General features: G+C 38.6%; 1 long non-coding RNA gene across 1 annotated transcript in view; it reads left to right on the top strand.

Annotated features, from left to right (window-relative positions):
- Positions 1–19,587, top strand: part of LOC149918668 (uncharacterized) — a 97,011-nt gene that overhangs the window by 12,398 nt on the left and 65,026 nt on the right. Inside the window, exon 2 of the long non-coding RNA XR_016465255.1 lies at positions 8,547–8,641. This is a non-coding gene — a long non-coding RNA (uncharacterized LOC149918668). The remainder of the gene's footprint in view (positions 1–8,546; positions 8,642–19,587) is intronic.

The following is a 19,587-nucleotide window of genomic DNA, read 5'->3' as shown; positions in this document are numbered from 1 at the left end:
ACCTGTTTCATCAATATGCTTAGTTTGTAGGAGTTGTATGTTTTATTTTCAAGCTGCAGCTATCTGACTGTGTACTGATATTTGTCTTTGTAGATAGAAAGCAACTTCCACTACCCTAGTGGGAGTGAGACAGTGAGTTCAACAGAAGAGTAAAGGAGCAAAAGGCCTGGACGGGGAAGAGAGGCTAAGAAGACTTGGTAGTATGTAGAGGTCTGGAGGCACTGGAGAGCTCCTCAGAGAGCCATATTCTGTGCCAGGCAGAAACTTATAGTGGCATCCCATCAGCTGCTGTTCTTTCATGGAGTCACTTTTTTCCTTTTTCTCCAAATCCAATCAATCATCAAGTTTCTAAGGACAGTCAGGAAGCCCCCCAACCTCTTCCATTCAGGGCTGATGTCACAGGTCTACAGTCCCAGCCACCCAGGAAGAACAGAGGGAGAACTGCATGCAGCACCTTCTTGGGGCTCCTCTTAGCTTGTTTGAGACCCCTGAGTGTTACACCTGCTGAGCATGGGCTGTGTACATACACAGAGGAGAGGTATGCCTTGAAGGTTCACCTCACAAGTTATAGGATGCCTGGCACAAGCTGAAGGCAAGGCCTAGCTGGCTGCCTTTGTGTCAGCTGAGTGCAGTGGTAGGAAGATGTGCTGGATAACAAAAGGTGACTGATGTTTGAAATTACAGCTGAAAGCTAAACACACCCAGCTCCTGGGAATTCTTTTGAAGGCAACAGTGCGTAGGATAACTTTGAAATTGAAAGCTGAGCATCTGTTTTTCCTTCAGTTTGTAGCCTTTGACTTGTTTCAGCCCCAGTTCTGCAGCAGAGGGAAGGTGTGAAGAGAGACACCACACCTGAGAGGGCAGTGAGCCTACCAAGAGCAATGTAGTAGACTTCTAGGTTTGCAGGAAACCCTTTCAAGCTGCTGATACACCAGTAAGCCTGGCGGTTACTCATGGCAGAACTGAGCTCTTTAGGTGGGATCCTACTCTCTTTATGGGGTTAATAATATGTAATTCATAGCTTTAGTAATCAGCTAAGATATATTTTAGCTTCTTGAGAGAAAATGAAGTGATCATTAGCTTGCATAGAGCTGACACCAAAAATGAGTCAGAAAGATCTTGATCTAAGATTTCTATAAGGTATGTACATGTGTTCTCAAGCTTGCCTTTTCTTTTCCTGGAAAGGCTTGTCCTAATTCAGTTCATAACACTTTGACTTTCTGCCTGATGTTGGTAACTTTTGAAAAGTTGCCAAGAGGCAGAATTGTCTGAGTCCTGGGAATCTCTGCACATTCTTAATAAAAATGTTATGTTTCTCAATAAGAAGGATATTTGTGAAATTTCTAAGTATAGTCATTATTATTTCATTCTCAGGCCATGGGAGAGGAGTCATTGTAACATACAATAATTATTTATAATTATTATATATCTATGTATAATCGTACATATTTATGATTGCTGATGAATAATCATTATTTGTTGTACTTTCTTTTGGAGTGAATGAACAGAGCAATACTGAGTAAAGAAAAATTTGGGGCTTTAAAAAGTTCATTGATCTAGTTACATTGCCACTTCATATGCTGATATGCTGGCCTAATATTTGCCTCCCTATGTTTTTCTTAGGACTGCAGTGCATTCAAAAAACCACATGCACAGGGCTGAAAAAATCATGAAACAATTTTGTGCTGGAAATAGTTTTGCTGCGGTGATTTCAAATGAGGAGAGGCACTGTAATAGGAGAGTAAGATGACTCAAAAGAAACTGCTGGTTTCTTCCAGAAGCTCCAAAGTGCTTAGAGACTTCTTGTAACATCATCCGGAGCTGTAAGGAGCAAAATTTACATTTAAAGCTCTCCTTGTTTTCTGGAATAAGCACTGCAGTGAGAGGAGTGGGATAAAGCAAACTTTGTGCTCCTTTCATACTTGACCTGTGAAAACACTGAATGAAGAACAGACTTTGCAGGCAATATGAAAATAATTAAAACAAGAGCAGGTCTTCACCTTTATTTTTGGCATATGTATTGAGTCTCTGACTTTGTAACTGTCTGAGCCAAATCTTTGATTCCTCCTCTGTTAATGACCTCTCATCTTCCTCTAAAATCACATTTTGAAAGTCACTATCTTATTTTCCACTTTGACGCAGGAACTTAAGCCATTTTGCTGCCTGAGACATTTTCTCTTTATGAAGTCCTGGTTATCAGTGGCTGTGAGCAGATTTTCTCCCCGGGGTGGGCAGGCAGACCACTCCTATCTTGTCATGAAAGGATACTTTCCAAAACTGATTTTCTGTTTTCGTGTGTATGTGTGCCTTCTCTCTGAACTCTCTCAATAGTCATGTGAAAGCAGTTAAACAAAGTTCTCCAGCTGAGACCTATCAGGTTTGTTGTTGAACAGAATTCTTCTAGCACAGCATTGCTTTTAGAGAGGATCAAGTTCAGGGCAGATACAGACAGCAGCAACCTGGCAAACTGACAAAATCCATAGTCCTTAAGCTAAAAATATCCATCTCATTCTGAATCTTTTGTACCTTTTTGTAATCTTTCATGGGAGAGTTTTTTCTATCTACTTTCTGGAATTTTAGAGATCCAATGTTTGCTGAGGCCTCTCTGAGACCAGTAGTCCCAGCGAAAACCTCTATGTAGCTAGCTGTTAAACTTGCTTTGACAGAGAAGCAAGTCAGTGTGCTGGGTTATCCCCAGCAAAGCAATGTGGCTCATGGAGTGTTGTCTCAGGAGCTGTCCAACCACCTCCACTCAATGCTGAAGAGAGAGGAGTTTTAAATAAGTCACTACACATTAAATCTTCCTATGGCAATCTGTTACTCCTTTCCTTCTGCTTCCTTCACTTTCCAGTGTAAATTTATTCTTGGCCATTTACATTAGTGTTTTCTTTTGATTTGTGTATCTCTTTTCAATCTTGACATTACCCCTTTTACATTCCTAGAGAGTAATTGTATCTCCTTTGAGACTTTGTTTGTCTGGGTTAATAATCTGAGTTTGTTGCCTGTTCTTATTTTCTTTTCCAGTTGTTCTTTTAGCTCTTCTCAGCATCTTTTCTGTGTTTGTGGACAAGGGAAACCAACCTAAAGCATAGCATTCCAAATCAGGATTTACTATTGGCAGTAGAGTCCATGTTAGCAGTACCAAATCTCTTTCTACATCATTTAATCAATTGTATGTTCCATGATTTTTTGTATCAAAATCATATGGTTGGGATCAACCATACGATCAGTTAAAAAAAATTTTTTTTCCTCTCCTTCTGATATTGTTAAGCTAAAAGTTCTTGTCATTAGTCCCAAAGTACAGTAGTTCATACATCATTGTATGCATTCATTATCATTCCTGCTACATCAGTCTTGAAGCATGCTCAAGAAAATCATGGGCACTTCACAATAAAAAAGAAGGCATGTTCATTGCCATAAGGAACTTGTAAGCTTATTCAAAACTTGACCCTACTTGATAGTATCAAAACTGAAGTTGAGGTAAATCGCTAAGAATACAGTATAACTGAGAAAGGCAAAAATAGAGCATGAGGAGATTAATACTTTTTCATTTAGTGACTAAACTCAAGACATTTTATTTATTTCTTGGATCGATATGCTGCAGCAAATATAGATTACAAAATATTGGAAATAATCAGAATGGATATACAGAATAAGGAGGGGATATTATCACTATATGAAGCCTGTAGCATATACACAGAGAATCATAGAATGTGTAACTTGGAAGTGAAGTTGCTGATGATTCTGGGATTAAGGCCTTTATAATCATGCTGCAGTAAGCCCACCAAAGTAAGCAGAGAAAAAAAAAATTGTCCCATGAAATCTTATGAGCAAAATGTAATTCCTAACACGTAAATCTGTCTTGTCCATACTGAAAAGAATGTAGCAAGTTGCTAGCATTCCTCCCACCAAAAGCATAAAAAAATGTCACAGATCTTCTATGTATTGATTTACTCCACTGCTCCTATACTGAATTGGGTAATAGCTTGCCATTAGCTTGTAGTTCATCATCTGGTGGCATCTAATCAATAGATCAAGTGGTAGTTGCAGTTCGTCTTATTTCTACATCTCAGTGTACAGATCAGCAGAGAGTTTTGTTTGTTTCTTTTCAGCTTCTTTAAGCCCAATCCAAGAATTCCCATTCTCGATGTCAGTATGGATGCCAAATGGTACCAAGCCTGCTGTGCACCCTCTCTTCCTTCTGCAATTTTCCCATAACCACATTCAGACTTGTTCAATTCAAATTATATTCTCAATTCAAATTTAATCTTAACCCAAAGTCAACTTTCTCTTTCTTCAGTCCCTTTTTTGTTTCCACATTTCAGGAAGACATTCTTTCTGACCTGACTGACTCATTAAAGAATTTCTGCACTTGATTCTTTCTGAAGTGCCATCTTGCTTTCTCTGCCCTTCTCTATTGCGAAGTCCCTCTCACAGTCCTCTCTCTGTTGATTTCCCACAAGTCACTTCTTGAGATCTACAATTCCTTGCCCTTCCTTTCAGAAAAGCAATAGGCTTTCTCTTTGCAAGAGGAACATTTTTTTTTGGACAGCTATTTGACATTCTTGGCTATCATACTGAACTACCTGCACAAGACTTAATCCATCCCATTCTGTTCAGTAATTGGGTTTATTTTTTTAATGCTGTGTATAAACTGCATGTAGTACAGCAGCACCCCTACAGTCATAGTCCCTTGAAGGTTCAGATCACTGGCAGATCTGATTCATGTATTCTGGCTTTCACTGTGGGGAAAACAGGCAGCTTCAAGAATAAAGCAATTCCTGTTGTGTGCTTTCTTTTGCCCAAATCTAAAGTTGAAGAGAGCATATTTCAGCCCAAGGAGGCTGGAAGTGCTCCAAGGTGCCCCAGCTTGGACAAAGCCTAAAAGACAAGAACACCAAGGATTCTGTTGTTTTCTATTCATTATTTATTTGGATTTGTGCCCAAGTCAAGCAAAATAGAGAAGAACACATGGCTGCATTTTTGTTACCTGTTTTGGAAATCACTGCTTCAATAATGACACATTCAGGTGTATTACACTAAGCAAAGAAATAATGTTCATTAGCATTATGAAACATAATCTGTTTGGAAAAAAAAAAGCCAACAACAACAAAAAAACCCTGTCAAAATGAAAAAGAAATATCAGATCTTATTTTGACATTTACAACTCATGAACTTGAGATTTGTGTTTGACAGGTCAGTATTGATCGAGCGAAAAAAGTATTTCACTGTGGAGATAAAAAAGTATTAGAAGAAAACATGTGAGTCATAGAAAATGACATTTGGACGCACAAATGAGTAGTGTGGGCATTTTAACTAAGTACATGTGAAATGAGTTTTGAAATGACAGCAAACAACAACAACAAAAAAAGATGAGAGGGATGCAGCGAAAAGAGGGAACTGAACAACAACGGTTATGCTTGCTTTGGAATGGGCTGCTGGCTAGTGGGAAAAATAATGGTTACAGCTGGATAAATTTCTCAGTTTCAGATGGATTTTGCAGCTGGGATGATGACGTAGACCACTTGTCAACAGGAGTCTTTTCTTTGATTTATAACCTGGTCACCCATCCATTTCCAAGCATCACTTCCCCTATACTTTATACTTCTGAAATTGTGCCCCTCAAAACTGGAGAAGTCATTGGAATAATAAAGAAAAATGCAGAGTCCATTCAAGAACTAATAGTTTTGTTATCTGGTGTGAGTCAGCTTGTGTGGGAGTCGAAGAGCTTTGTAGCACATTTGTTAACTCTGTGCAGCTATTGAGGCTTAGAGTTTAAATGAATGCCTGTGAAAGTTGTCACATCCAACCAGATCAATTTATTTTAAGTTTTTGGAACAAATGTATTCTTACAATCTCCTTGGTATTGGGTTAAATTCCTTATGAATTGCTTATCAGATTTTGCACATTATGAAAGCTGTACCCAAAATGTTGCCAGGATTGAGTCTATTAATTGGTGGAATTTAAAGCTGAATGCAGATGGTAAGCCTATTAATAAATGATGGGAGGGGAAGTACACACTGGTGCTTAGAAAAATATTATATGTCAAGTGTAGTGTATAGATTAAGATAAAACTGATTTTTGTCCCTAAGGAATTTTTATACATGCAAATTAGACTTAATATATGTACGTAAAAGAAAAGGACAACTGTGGCAGGATGAAATTGCTCACTTTTAGTGAAAAATAGAAATAGTCTCATTAAGAGAGAATATTAGACAAAAGAGAGAGTGTAACCATCCTAAGGCATGGCTGAGGAAATATATTTTAATCAAATACAGCATCACTCTATCTAGTGTAACACATTGAGAAGATGCAGACCTACAATATCCAGATGTGTATTTCAGAGCCTGATGTGGCTGCCTACGTGCTTTGCAAGGGTTTGCATGCCATGGCAGAGACAATGAACATTTCATGAGAATACCACAAATTCTCATGGAAAGTAAAAAGCTGCTGTATTACAGAGGTGACATCCCACACTGAATTCTGAACATCTCATCGAGATCTGTATTACAAAGAAAGAAAGACAAGCTCAGATCCTTTCCTTTCTGGTTGATGGGGATGTATGAGCGTGGAGATCTTGCACAACAGCCCTGTACAAGTATTTAAACAAAAGGCTCAGTGACCCAATTCTAAACTTTGCATTTCAGCAAGCTTGCTTTGCAGATGTGCAGAACCCCCAGGATCCTGATATCCATTGCACACCTGCAAGGAGGAAGTACTTTGTGGATAACCTGGGATAGGGTCAGACCCACATTGGTCTCCTCAGAGTACTGGGGACTTTTATGATAGAGATAACAGCAACAGCTTTACTTCTAGCTGTTTGAAAGGAAGTCTTTCCTGAAGAAGTGAATCTGAGAGATGAAATGAGTGAAGCCAAACTTGTCAAATAGAATTTTTATAAAAATAATTCTAAAACCCACAAAATGTAATAAGCAGTAATATTACCAGTGAAAAAATCTGTAAGTTTGGCTAAAATAACCATAGACCACTGTCTGTTCATTGGCACAATAATTATTCTACTAGGAACAACACACGTATGAAAATAGACACTACGTAATATATTATGAATAATAAACAGTTATATCCTATCCTGTCCCCACTATCTGCCTACTGTTTTGTTTACCCTAGGAAATGACATCTGGCCCCTTGATTGTAACCTCTCTTCTGGAACTGCTGTTGTCACTTGGACAGGCTTTGTCTTAGCTTGATGGGCAAAGATGTTTTTAGTCGAGCACAGTTAGAAGTTACAGCTTTTGTAAACAGCTTAACTAATGACTGTACTTATTTTTAACAGCCAACAAGTGGTCTAATTGATTTCTGTGATAAACTTATGGAAACTGTTATTTTAATTATCCATTTTTCTACTCACTAAGATTCATGCTCGCTTCTGAGACTTAGTCATGCCATTTATGTTAAAGATTTAAGATAAAGTGACCAGACACTGCTGTACAATATTGCCACTCATATCTTTTTGAGCACTGAGAATATGGCAGGCACCTTACAAAACAATAACATGTTGTCATCTTATGAGCTGCATTCGTGATGACATAAATGTCCATCAGATGCTAGAAAGCTATGTATAAGGGATTATATGATAACAGTATGACAATATGTGTACTTGCCAAGGTACAAACACAGCAGTGCAGCTTCTTTTCAATACTTTTCTTGTCCTTGACTTTTCAAAGGAAAAATAAATAGTACTGAATGTTTGGTGTCGACTTGAGTTGAAGAGGAAGTCTGGAGGAAGAGCACCCTTAATATTATGATGTTATAGGAAAGCAGATAAGGGAAAGTTAAAGTTGCACATGTACTGCTTTCAGTCTGAATGCCAATGTGTCGATTTCACTGGATATAATAAACATAGAATGAAGTCCTTACAACACGTAAGTTACCAGTCTCCCATTGGCATAAATGTAGCCTGAGTTTTACTCATTTTCTTTGCTGGATTAAAATCTCTTAATCAAATCCAAATCACCTATTTAAGACTGGGATAATCCTTCAGGAATACCTTTGGTAGTTCAGGGCTTTAGTTTGTGCTGCTTTATGATCAGTCTTTTGTATTTCCTGCACCTAATTACACATTTTAATGAAGCTTTCTTCTATAACTTTCATCTCCCAAAGAGATGATAATTTTCACTTAGAATAATTTTAGAATTCTTTTAGTTGATTCGTATTCTTTTAGAATATATAATTTTTCTACACTATCACTTGGAAAGATTATTCTAGCAATTTATGCCTTTTCTAGCCTCCAAGCTGACATGAATTTAACTAAGCCAGTTTTAAGTCACACTGTTAAAAACATAAATCTGTGACAACATACCTGTCAATATTGACTAAAATTTGTGTTGGATTGATAGATACCAGTATAAAGAAGATGCAAGCTAAATTTAAGTGGCAGTGACAGTCATCACAATACAGATTTGCTGTGATTCACTCATACTGTTTTTTTAACATTTTTTAACATGTAAGTTTCACTACTGAAATGTGCTTAGGACATTCAGCTTTTTTTTTTTTTTTTTTTTTTTTTTTTTTTTTTTTTTCCACAGAGAAGATAACCTTTCAGCCTGGTGTCAGCAGTAGGTCTGGTTCATATGGATGTTACCACCCATGGTCTCTGCTTTCTGAGGAGGAAGATCCCATGGTAACAGTAATGAAAAGGTCATGGTGGGGAAGATCTAGTGGTGGTTAGGAGTGACGCGCTCCTTGTTTGTGTAAAAAGGACTGCTTACCTCTTGGACACAGCTAGAGCTATGCATTTGATAGCAGGCACACATTGTGCCGTGGTGTATCCCATATTGTCCTAGCCCACGGGGTTAGACTGGAGTCTAACCTGGAGTCCTATTGAGCTAGGTGGGAAATTGGAAAAAGGGGTGATTGTAATGAATGCTGAGTAATTGAGAGCAATGACTGCACGTTTGATGGGGAGGGCTGGAACAGATGGAAATGCTGACACAGGTCCTTTGTAATCCTACTGGGACTGTCAACCTTTTAATGGATTTTCATAATTGGAAGAGTATGAATAACTTATATAAAAGGTGGTGATTTACCTTGCTTTTCTCCTTCTTGTTTCCTGGAGTTTTATAGTATAGTTGTGTGCAGTAGGTGGTGAGTAGTCGTCTCATATGAAATATTGATAATTGATTTTAAATTATTGTTTTGTTAAAAATCACCATCTCCAATGAAAGTGCTAAGATTGAATATTACTCACTAGATTTCATTTGTGTATTTCTGCAAAGGTATTTTTATCTTGCTTTCTTAAGCAAATGAGATGTGGTAACAGGCATACATGTGTGTGTTTGTGAAGGCAGATAAATTTATGTGCCTTAGTTCCTTAAAGCTCTGTCTAACTCATTTTTGAATCTAATGATCAAGTTCTACCATATTTAATAAGTGGGTAGAAATCTTACAGTCACTGTGTTCTTATATTTTGGGTAAAAAATAGAAATCCTTACAGAAGAATGAAACTCTACAGGACCTCACCAAAGGGAAGGCTCTGTCCTTAAAGACATCAAAGAATTCTCACAGAAGGTTTTTCCATTATCATATAAATCAGTAGGGGATCTTTAGGTGGACTGCTGAGAAAAGTACTCATTTACTTTACTTGGACAACTTTTGTCCCTTCTTTATCTCAAGGAGGTGATTGATTTGCTAATTTTAATGCCAACTTTAAGGAGACTGTTGAGGAAGAAGAGAGCTTTGTTATGACTGTTTTTTATATTGTTGATGAACAATGTATGAGTGTGAGTATAAATGAGAGATCTGCTGTTCTCCCTTCAAAAACATAGCTGATTTAACAGGCTTTGTATTCATAAAATTTATTCTGGAGTCAAACAAAAATAAACAAAAACCCCAATTTGTGTAAATAATAGAGGCTATTGAAGACAGTATCACTGTCTTCTCTCAAAAGTGATCATAAAAACAGCGATAAAATGAGTGCAACACAGGAGTTAGTGTAGTTCTCACTTACCAAAGCAGAAATTCAGGCTAACTCAAGGATCATGCTGGAGTGCCTGAGAAGAAAGAACTAAAGTGTGTGAAGGAGAATTTGCCACTAGCATCCTCCTACCAATCACTGGTAATGGGAGAAGATACAGATAGAGCATAAAGTTCTTTTTTCTCTGTACCCTGCCATCAGCTAGCTGAAGACAGCAGTAAGGTTTCCTTGAGCCTTTTCTCCAAGTAGAACAAAGCCAGGTTCCTCAGCTTGTTCTCATTATGTCTCCTGCTCTGACTGTCTTGTTGGCTCTTCTTTGGCCTTGCTGCAGTATGTCTGTATTTCTTATACTGTGGATCTTCTACTAGACACAGACCTCCAAATCTCACTAGTGCCAAGCAGAGGAAGAACCACTTTCCTCAACTTGCTGGCTACTCCTGATAGAATGGACTAAGTATGTGTTGGCCTTCTTTGCTGCAAGGGCCTACTGATGATGGTGTTCAATCATCTACTTGCCAGGACACCTAAGTCTTTTTTGGGAAAACTGTACTGTTGGTTTTTTTAGCAGATGGTTCTCAGCTTATAGTACTGCATAGGATTATTACATCTCTGTTGGGTGTTTGGCTTCTTTGAATTTCACGAGATTCCTGCCAGCCCTTTATTTAAATCTGTTGAAGTCTGTCTGCATAGCAGGTATACCTTCAACCTATCAGCTACTCTGATATCCTCTGTGTATTTACTGAGAGATTCTTCTAGGTCTTTAATAAATGCATCAAATATTACTTGCCATAGCATCAATCCCTGTGGGATGCCACTAGTAACCAGCTTCTGGCTGGACTTCATGAACACAGCTCCTTAAGGCTGTCAGTCCAGACAATTTTCCATTCTCTTATCATCCACTAATCTATATTTCATCAGTTTAGCCATATGGATACCGTAGAAGACCATGGCAAAGACCTTGCTAAAGTCAACATAAAAGAACATCCTACTGCTTTTTCCTTGTCCACTGTACAAACCTTTTCATCATGCAAAGCTATCACGTTAGTCAGGCAGAAATTGCCTGTGGTAAATTCACACCGGCTGTTCCCAGTCATGTTCTTGTTTTTCATGGTTTTGAACATGTGTTTACATATTTGAATTGCTTCTTTGTGTTGTTCAGAGTACATACTAATTAAAGCCTTACATTTTTTCTTAATTAAATGGAATATGGTGAATCACTATTCAGAGATATTAGCACACACAACAAGAAACCTTTAAGTATATTAGATGTTGTACTAAGGCACATGGTTTAGTATTGATGTTTAGATGTTATACTAAGGGACATGGTTTAGTGAGGAAATACTGTTGGTAAGTGGATGGTTGGATTTAATGACCTTGGAGGTCATTTTTAACCTTGTTGATTCTATGATTAGGAACAGCAAATGAATTAAAAAAGAGGTGGCCATTTTACCAGCTATCAAAAAATTGAGCAAACTGTTAAGGCAGATAAACAGCCTGCCAAAAACTGAAATAATGTTTTTGTTAAGCTTCTCTTTTCAGAAGATGTCAGGAAGTTCACTTACATAGATCTTACTCATGTCAAATAAAGATGGAAAAGTGTCTGGGAAGAATAAGAAGTAATGGAATTCCAAGACTGAGACAACACCCATGAATTCTGAGCACAATATGAGACTATTGATTAGATTATTCAGTCCTGATGCATGCTCAAAGTAAGAGAATGGTGGCAAACCTGGACACGATCCTAAGAAAGTCAGCAAAACTTAGATGACTTGAAGGCTGACTACAAATAGTTATAAAACAGCCAGATGACACGATAGGACAGAACATGAACAGTGATTATGTAAAAGAAAATCCTTCACCTGTAGAGTAGGAATCCTTTAAATCAAAAGAGAAAAAAAAAAACCAACAAACAACACCCACAAAACACAAACCAAAACAAACAACAGATAAATACAACTCCAGGCTCTATTTTGCTTGGATTTTAAAAGCTACCGATATCTATTCAAGTACTTGTAAAGAATTATTAATGATGAGTTAATGTGGCTAGACAAACAATAAATTTAAATTATTTTATGATTTACTTTAAGTCAGTAGACTATAAGCCAAGTAGCCTGTAGCCAGCATAAGCAACAGCTAACATAAGTAATTTATGGTTGAACCTTCTTCCCACTCTCCTAATGAAGAGTAGCTGCTGACATTGTGTTATCTAAGACTCCATAAACAAAACAGGAGATAAGGAAAGCCAAGAAAACCTCCTTGGAAAGATAAAGAAAGGAATGCAACAGCTGAGAGAGGAAAAGTGACTGCTGAGGTAAGAGGAGGCATTACCAGCTGTAAACAAAGATCTGAAAAAAAATTATAAAAGGTGACCAGAACAGAGAACCTGCAAATGCTTTGAACTTGTGAATGCTTTGAACTTAAAGGAGTTGTATCTACATTATCTCTGCTGCAGATCATCTTCAGATCCTCAAGGCTCACAGGACATCTGGCCAGCAGACTGCTGAGATTTTATTGACAGAGACTACATATCACTGCTTGGTGGATGTTCCAGTAGTGCTTGTCTGTTAGACCTTTTATCTCAGTTGCTGAATGCCTGCTACTCACATCTGTCACTTCAGCAACAGATTTGGCATTTCTAGGTGAGCTTGAAGGTTGGGTGAACTGAGAGAGATAACCTTTCAGAACTAGAGGTTTGAAGGATCACCATTTCCTTCTCTAAATGTAAGAAAGGTGCAAGGGCTAAGACAACTTTGTTTTGAAATAAAAACACTTATCTCCTCTTACATTATTATGAAAGAGGTTGGAAATAACTGAAAGTTAATAATTCATGCTTCAAATATATATCACTCCTGTCACCTATGGCATACCAGGAGCCTGAGACATACTTGGTAATGTCTCTGTTATCAGGAAAGACTAATAAGATCATGCATCAAACCCTGGGCTAACCAAGTAGTCACTGGCTCTGCTGAACAAAGGTATGCAAGAGGATGTCAAGATACGTCTCAGCAGTCTTTGATTTCATAGAATCATAGAACCACCAAGATTGGAAAAAACCTCCAAGATCCTCCATTTCAACCATCCACCTATTACCAATATTTCCCATGAAACCATGTCTTTTGGTAAAACATCTATATATTTCTTGATCGCCTCCAGGGATGGTGACTCCACCACCTCCCCGGGCAGCCCATACCAGCATCTGACCACTCTCTTGGAGAAGAAGTATTTCCTAACATCCAACCTGACTCTCCCCTGGTGCAACTTGAGGCCATTCCCTCTAGTCCTATTGCTAGTTACATGGGAGAAGAGGCAGACCCCCACCTCACCACAACCTCCTTTCAGGTAGTTGTAAAGTTGTATTCATTTAATAGTGGATGAAGAAAAGCAGTGGCAGACTATGAGTACTTCCTCCCCAAACCAAAGCCACAGTTCTTTTTGCATGGCAATGTTAAAGTGGTGGGGCAAAAAAACAGAGTGCATTGGTTGGTTTGTAGGTGGGTCAAATTTCTATGGAGAGGGAGCAACTCACATGAGGTTATGTGATAGTGAGTGTAATTACTAGCAAAATGATCATGGGAAAGTTGCTGTCACTGTCCTGTGTTCAGGATAACAGATGGCAGCATTTCAGGACATACCATAGGATAAGCCACTGTGAGAGACCGGTTTCAGATTGTGTGGTGCAGGACCAGTGCTTTGTCTGGAAGGAAAATGTCATGAAGTTAGCAGACAGTACACCTCCTTTGACTTCAGCATGCAAGGCCAAGAAGCCCTTAAGAAATGTAGAGAAGCATCATCTCAAAGAAGGAGGACAGAGAGCTTAGGCAAGATAGAATTGCAAGAACAAGTCCTACCTCTCTCTGATTTAGTGGAAGAAGAAGAAAGTTTGAGATGGGAAATAGTAAGGTGTCATATGTCTATATACCTGTGTAAAATGTGAATGGTGCCTGGAGACAGACAAATCAGGTTGACAGCGTGAACTCACCCTCGGAAAATTTAGGAATTAAAAAGACTGGACAAGATTACAGAGTGGAGTGTGATGGTCTAGGATAAGAAAATGTAGAGATGCATGTTAGGAAGTGTATGATTTATATACCGGCAGTACAGATACAAAAGTAATAAGCTAAGTAGATGATTTCTGGACTATCAAAAAGAAATGGATCCATCTTTCCCAAACTGTGTAAGGAAACAAGGATCATCTTATGATAGTATCACCGATTGCCAGAACTATTTCCAACTTCAAGCGAGAAAGCCAGCACAGCTGCTAGGGCATGGATAGAACAGATGTTTCTCTGAAGGAAACTGGCTATGACTCAGGCTTGTGTGTCATAGGAGAAATTATAAATGATCACATCTGGCATCAGGATTTACCCACAGGCTTCACATTCCTGGACATCCCCAGGGAGGGCTACTGAACGCTAAAGATGGCTCTGAGAGGTAAAGCAGCAAGGGAAAGCCAGAGATGAAAATTCCCCAGTATTCCTGGTGCTGCAGTGATGAACTGCTGCATCTCATGAGATAGGAGAGACTTGAGGATGCTCCATTCGTGATTAGGAGGGTGGCTGCCAAATAAATTCAAACCATATGGTCCAACAGACAGATGGATTCAAGGTATGTTAAAGACAGTGTCAGCTACACACCACCAGGTAGCCAGGCGTGCATTAGAAGCAAATGTTCAAAAGATGGATAAAGTAGCATGATTATTGCACCTGGTAGAATGAAATATTGAAAGCTGAGTAAAAGAGAGCCAAAGGAAACTAAGGAAAACAAAAGAATTCTGAGACCTCACAGGCTGGGACCTCTTAGAAATATCAAGGAGGCCAGCCCTACTATGCTGAAGTGAAAAGGGAGAAGAAAGACTTGGGTAAAAAAGTTCCATTTTTCAGATTTAAATTCATGCAGGGATTACTAATGAAGCTGAGGATTCGACTTTTGTTTTGCAGAGAAAACAAAACAGAGCCTGATTGTGACAGAAAAAGATAAACCTCACAGCATCTCTGCCATTGTTTCAGTACAAGGAAACACTTGAATTTGTGGTTTCAGGGTTTTCTGTGGTTGATGGTAGGTGTACAGCACTGAGTATAAAATGCACCTGACTAAAATTATAGACCTGTGAGAAGTTTAGAGGGAAAGGTAATAGATCCCAGTTAAAAATACACTCTGACAAAGTAGTCAGTGATCAGTGCATATTTCAGTAAGGACATATAATAAAAGAGCAGCATGTATTGTCCAAGATGTGAAGCCTATATTAAAAAATGAAGGAAATATGAAATTAAAATCTGAAGCAGACTTATCCAATGGCCAATGCTCTACATTTTCTATCTACTGTAGATACAGAATATTTGACTTAGCTTCACAGCTGCTTTGTCTATGAAGTCTGGCTGATCCTGACTTCCTGTATAAGGCATTGAGAGGAACAGAAACTGGGAAATTCATGCAAGTCAGTAGCATGAGTGTTGAAGCCATTGCTAATTAACTGGAGGATACAGTGTTGGACAAAACCTCTAGATCCTGAACAACAGCCAAGCTCTGTAATACTGGAACTGAGGTTGATAGGAGCTGGGTTGCCTGCCTGGAAATAGACAAATGAAAAGATGAAGTGTTAAGGAAAATATTAGAAATGTAAAGAAAAAATATGTTCCCTTCTTTCTGGCTGCATATAGCACTTGTAGCATAAGCACTGAGGAGATAATCAAGTCCTCCATGTACTGAGATCTGAAGGATTGCGTTGGATTCAGTTATGGGTAAAGAAAGGCAAATATAGACTTGATGGAAACTATTCACTCTTATCCAGGACCAGTCTGAGCTAAGTGATTGCCTGGTGTATCATTTTAGATCAATCTGCAGAGGAATAAGAAAACAACTTTAACATATATATGAAAATGATATGTGAGAACAATGTGTAAATATGATCTAAATAATGACATTTCTAATTAAATTGTGTTTACTGACTCCAATGTAGTTGTTAGTGGATGACTTTTTTTGTATAAACCACCTGCGCTTTCTAGTTTACTCATTAAAACTGTACCTCGTATCAAAATATAACCCCAAAGGCAGCTGATATGTTGTCTCATGTAGAAGAAATATTAGAAAGTTCAATTTTTCAATGACTATTAGAAATGCTATGAAAGCTGCTTGATAAGTGTATATCACAGTGGCAGATACTACCATGAATCAAAAGAAGGAAGAATTCTGCTAGTGCAGTTTTCTTTAGGTGATCCCATACAGCTGCTGGAACCTTAAATATATCATTGTAGCATCTCACTGCAGTTTTACTAACAGTGTTAATAGTGTTAGTAATGCTAACAATATACTAATTATTTGTGCCTACTAATGTAAAAATGGTTAGTTAATGGCTGAGGCAAGCAGTGTGCCAAAAGGACAGCCAGTTGCATGGCTCAAGTGTGGATAGGTACTTCTTGCCTTTCTCAAAGACGAGGCCTTTGTCTTGGCCACAGCTAAGTGCCAACTTCACTAACTATCACCTATTAAACATTAAATAGCACAGATACCTGCAGTGGTAGTCCTTGCTGTGGATAATGGTCTCATTTATTACAAGAGGGTCTATGGGCCAAGCAGATGGTACCTTACATGGGCTATAGTTATCACAAAAACATTTTTCTTGAGCATTTTTCTCTTAGAACCAAAAGTAAATACTGACACGCACTGTTATCTGACACGGGAGATTGGGGAAAAATGTCCTTGAGTATCTAAAGTAATGTAACATCTGAGAGAAGAAAAGCAACTGCTGAAATAAGCCTCCAAGAAAGAAATGGAATTAAAGTTAAAAGGCAACCAGAAAAAAAGAAGCAGCAAATGCTTTCAACTTAAAGGAAAGGAATCCGCCCGTGTCCATGCAGGTGGCCATTGCCAGCCCACCAAGACTCCCAGGGTGTCTGAATAAGAGACAGGTAAGATTGTGCTACAAAGCAGCGGACATGTGAATTGTGAATGTATCTTGTGAAATTTATGTCTCCATCTTGGGTGTGAAGTGCCAATCATTGAGATTTAGCAACAAGTGCTGATCCTGCTCTCATAAACATTTGGGTCTGTGGAAAAATACAGGCAAAACAGCATAAGTCATCTCAAAACCTATAATGTGTTATCTCTGCAAACTTTCGTGAAACTAAAGAAGAGATGGAAAGTGGCATGAGTTTTCAGCAGAAAATACATTCATTTCAATTGATGTGTTGGGAATGGACAGTTTATAGTAACAAAATATTAACTTGCTATGTACAAAAAGTCATTATTGCAATTCCTTCAATTTGTTTTTTTCTCTGCTATTGGTTTTACAGTCTCTGATTTACTCTGATTTTGTTCAATCTTGAATACGTGGATATTATACCCATTACTGTGCATTTTTCTCTTTTCTTTAGCTCATTAATTTTCCATTCTTTTAGACCAATTTCTGCCATGTGTTTTTGAGCATGGGTTTTCTGCAAGTTTCTTCTTTGAAAGGTAATTTAGGGCTTTCATACAGAAAGTTCAGGTTTACTGCTTTAAAAAGGCCTTGTTATATAAGAAAAAGAAATGACTGATTTGCTAACCTTTTTTTTTTTTTTTTTACTCTTTGGTTATTAACAAGTCTTCTGAGGATTATATAAGTTCAGAGATTCTTGAACTTCTGCCAGAAGTGTGGTACATTACCAGTGGGTATATATAACTCTTTAATGCCTTGGATGCAGCTGGATAGATTGGGTTTACACACACCCAGAGTCTCGTGCATGTATCTGCTCCAGAAATGATTCTCTCTTTTGCCATAACTCTTACTAGACTGTTATGTAATAAAGAGCCAGGTGCCAACAATCGTAGCAACGATGCCCCAGCTGAATCTGTTTTAGAAGTGCACCTGCCAGAAGTATTTCCCAGGACGTGCTATCATTTATTTTACAAATTCAAATAATGCTTATTCTCTTGATTAAATTACACCTGGAAGTCTAGTCAGATACATAAAGAAAACATGGTAGATATGCCAAAAATGAATAAATTGGAGTCTCTGATCACTGATACAGATTTTATAGCCCTAGAGCTCTGTGAATTCCAATGGAATTACCTCAAATTTATACCACTTGAGCATGAAAAGATTTGGAAGTGCCTGTATGAATTTTCTATTATTCTCTGGAAGGATATTTGCAGAGATACATTATACTGTAATTTTATTGAATCCTGTGCAACAGTAATGAGTATGTGACTTCTGTGTCTGTCCTGAGTCCTAGACTTTGGATTTGGGGGCTAGTTAATCTCAGAAAGATTGTTTCTAAGCTCAGCAAGTGTAAGACTGTCTGCACTACAGGGGTAAGTTATTGACTTTAATGGATGCAAAATTTCACTACTGACATCACTGTGTAACCATGTAGGGCACCAAGACACAAGGGTACAGTTGTCTACCTTTTGTTAGAGCTTTTATGAAATAGTTATAACTTAAGAGTGGAATATAGCTTTCAAAGCCTAAATGCTTCTTTCTGTAAACAAACAGATCAAATGTTATTTCTCAGAAATCACAGGTGAGAAGACAGACCCAGCCTGCCTCCCAGCACCACTACAGAATGATCCCAAGGGATTCTGGATGCTGGCATTCCTCTATGCTTATCCAGACCTACTGATCTCTGTGCTGCCACTGGAGCAAAATATTTTGGCTTTGCAGCCATGATTTCAGCCTTCCTCTGCAAATTCTCCTGAGGTTTTTCAAACAGCAAATATTTCTTGAGCACCATTTCTGGTGTAAATCACTCTCATGAAGAACCTATTTGCTTCCACTAAGCATAATATGAGTTAAAATGAATACAGGTGGTGACACCATGGGTGCCTTACAGAATTAGGTAGTAGGGGAATTTTACATATCTGCTCAAATCCAGATTCTGTATGACTGAAAGTTTTTATTGTCACAGAGCCATGAAATATGAGATCATCTTATGTCATTTCCTGCAGAGGTTTCTGCCAAAGTTGTCTAATTATGGCACCTGCTGGGATGTCCAGAAGAAATAAGATTTTGGCTAGCAAACAGGCTGGGTTAATTTCTGAAGCCTTATCGCCATGATGTCCCTGAAGGAAAAGTAGACTTGTGAACAACTTTGGGGAACTCTTCTCTGCCTTTTACCCACACTGTAGAAGGAGGCTGTGTCTCTCCTACAGGAAGTGGTTTTTCTATTTGAATTGCATGGTTTTGCTGTTCAAATGAAAGCCGGTTTCATCTTAGGTGTGCAGCAGCTGGTAGTGGATTGTGTTGAATGGTCATAAGTTACCTAATGTCATAATTGCGAATTTTGAAATTGGAGATTATCCCAGGTCAAACTTTATACTGTTTTAATATTTCATCATTCGTATTGTTACAGAATTGTCAAAAGTCCCTATACAATTAGAGAGCATTGAAAGGACAGCTATGAAGATGATGAAGGGTCTAGAGGGCGAAATGCATGAGGAGCCGCTGAGGTCCCTGTGTTTGTGCAGCCCAGAGCAGAGGAGCTGAGGGGAGGCCTGATGGCGGCTGCAGCTCCTCACAGGGAGAGGAGGGGCAGCGCTGAGCTCTGCTCTGTGTGACAGCGACAGGGCCCGAGGGAACGGCATGGAGCTGCGGCAGGGGAGGGGCGGGTGGGGGTCAGGGACAGGGGCTGCACCACAGGGCGGTGGGCATGGAACGGGCTGCACAGGGCAGTGGGCAC

The sequence above is a fragment of the Phasianus colchicus genome, chromosome 3, assembly GCF_987193195.1.
Source record: "Phasianus colchicus chromosome 3, bPhaCol1.hap1.1, whole genome shotgun sequence".
NCBI lineage: Eukaryota > Metazoa > Chordata > Aves > Galliformes > Phasianidae > Phasianus > Phasianus colchicus.
This window is presented reverse-complemented; position numbering and strand designations above follow the sequence as displayed.